The sequence below is a fragment of the Palaemon carinicauda genome, chromosome 20, assembly GCF_036898095.1.
Source record: "Palaemon carinicauda isolate YSFRI2023 chromosome 20, ASM3689809v2, whole genome shotgun sequence".
Classification (NCBI taxonomy): Eukaryota; Metazoa; Arthropoda; class Malacostraca; order Decapoda; family Palaemonidae; genus Palaemon; species Palaemon carinicauda.
In genome coordinates this window covers 39,093,666-39,096,165 of record NC_090744.1, presented here as the reverse complement: position 1 = coordinate 39,096,165, position 2,500 = coordinate 39,093,666, and the positions used below count along the sequence as shown (strand labels likewise).

The 2,500-nt window shown below is 36.0% G+C and overlaps 1 protein-coding gene across 1 annotated transcript in view; it reads left to right on the top strand.

The window, feature by feature from the left end:
- LOC137659743 (dynein beta chain, ciliary-like) overlaps nucleotides 1-2,500 on the top strand; it is a gene marked incomplete at its 5' end in the record, with an annotated part of 223,797 nt that overhangs the window by 167,399 nt on the left and 53,898 nt on the right.

Sequence of the window (2,500 nt, the reverse complement as noted above, 5' to 3'; positions counted from 1 at the left end):
TTTCGATATCAATTTGTTTACCCGCCATGTTAGATAAGATTACGGTATCAAGATGTTTGTCTTGTTTGGGAACATAGTGGCTATGTTCCCTGTCAAAATGAAATGCGCAGATATTGACGTAATTTGACATTTCCTGCTATAACTAATTTAAAAAAAGAAAAAAAAATCACTGATTTTGTATACTACCAAAAACAGGCCGGCCTCCTTCCTCTGGAATTTCAAATTCGAGAACGTTATACATACTTACACTAACACAACCAGTTGAGTGTATTACTGTTGGATCACTTTATTACGATGTTTATTAATACATCTGATGAAAATAATAGCAATAATCATGGTCACTGCCATTTGAAATCCTCTAACTGTGTCAAATTCACTAATTTGTCAAAATTTCCATAAACTTCCTTATTAAGAATTACGTAAACATGTTAGTTGACTTCAGAGATTAAAGCATCACGATATCTATGAACGTTGGAATGATTAGATAACGTGTCCAAGGTACTCAGTGGTTATCTTTTTTACTTATAAAATCATAACTATCATCAGATGTGTTATAATTTCATGAATTTCAGATTTCATCATAAAAAAAAATCGCAACCAAAACTTACATCAGACAAATGATGGACATTTAACAAAACATTGATTAATAATTAGTTTGCTATGATACCGTTTATATCGTAGTGTCGTCTATCTTCATAATTTCTTAACTGTTACCTTCTGTATACCACGCATTTCTATCAGTTGTCCACAGCCGTTTTTATTATTTATTGATTTACAGTCGTGTTAGTGTAGAACATATGAACTTATTATTACTAGATATTCGGGTTATAGTCCATGGGAAATAGCTTTTTAGGTCAAACAAATTGCAATATTTTGTTTTATTGCATGAACATGTTATATGGACTCTTAGGAACACCATATCCAAAATGGGTCAAATTCGGCCATTTTGAAGTTGTGAAAATCACACTTTTAACGTTTTCGGAGGGTACATTTTTCCATATTTTCCCGTTTTTCTCCAAAACGGTTCATCGTACGGGTAAGAGGTATTGGTACAAAAACGATAGAAAATTAAATTCTACACATGTTTGTCTCCATAAGTATTTACCCTAAAATGGAAAGTTTTTGCACAAACAAGCCCGGAATTGGAATACACACATTTTGGAGAAACTGAAAAAATCGACTTTGTACTCACATTTACCTAAATGTCTCCTTAACTACTAACTTTACGGTAAAATGTCATAGAATTGTTCCTTTAGAGTAAAGATTTTTCTTTATTTTGACGTATTTACTTTCCATTATATCTTGATATTTTTGCAAAAGAGTCACACACATGCAAAAATAGACAATTTTAATTCATGGAAAACAGATGAAAATAGAAGGTTCAGTAAAACAAATTGCAATAGTTTATTCTATGCACGAATGTGTCATTTGGACTCTTTGGAACACCACAGTAAATAATATGACAAATTCGGCCATTTTGAATTTGAGCAATTCCATATTCAAAATGGCGACCGTTCTCACTGTTTGAACTGAAGTATCTTTTCAAATTTCCCGAGGTAGCCATTTAGGAAAAGCATCCTTCCACTTCTTACCAATGGTTGACTTGGATCCAAACAATTTAAGCTGTATCTTTACTACCCTGATGTTTGTAAATGACGAGTGCATGAAATACAACATATCGCCTGTCATCACATTTGATCAACACTTGTGGCTCAAGGCAAGGCATATCATCAGCCATGAAAACCATCTCAAACATATTGTTCTCATCCTCGGGCCATTCCATACCTTAATGAGCTTCCTGGGCACTATGGGTCACATCATGAAAAGTAATCGACTGAGAACACCACTGGAGCTTGTGTATGGGCCCAACACTGTCAACCATATGCTGGCTGGAAAGGCATATGAGCGAGCAGTACGTGGCCACTTCTTAGTTGATGCTGCTTTGAATGTATCGGTGGTCAAGAAAGCATCAGATCATGAGGCCACTCAGAATTCAATAGATGGAGCATTACAGAAGTTTGGCAAAGTTCTTCGATCAACAGAAACAGAAGTGGAAGCTAAAGACCAGGACGTATTGGCAGTTGAAGAGAGGCTCAGAAATATTCAAGATCAGCTACAACAGAACCCAAATGGATAATTATGGGTTCAGTACATGGAGATGATGGATATCCTGCGATCTGCACTCAGAGGTCAAAGAACCAGCCAGACAACGTACTTCAGGGCACTACAAAAAATGCTTCCTTTTTTGCTGCCTCTGGACACAATAACTACACAAAATCAGCACATCTATTCCTCCAGGACATGGTGGACCTACAGAAAACGAATGAGAAACTCTATGACCAACTTAATGAGTCTGGTTTGTTCTTCATTGGAGATCAGACAGATACTGAGCTGGGTTAGCACCAGATCTTGTTATTGAGCAGGTGTTAATGAAATCCATAAAGTCAACAGGAGGCTTAACACATGGACGAGGTATGGATGAAATTCAACAAGCAAGATG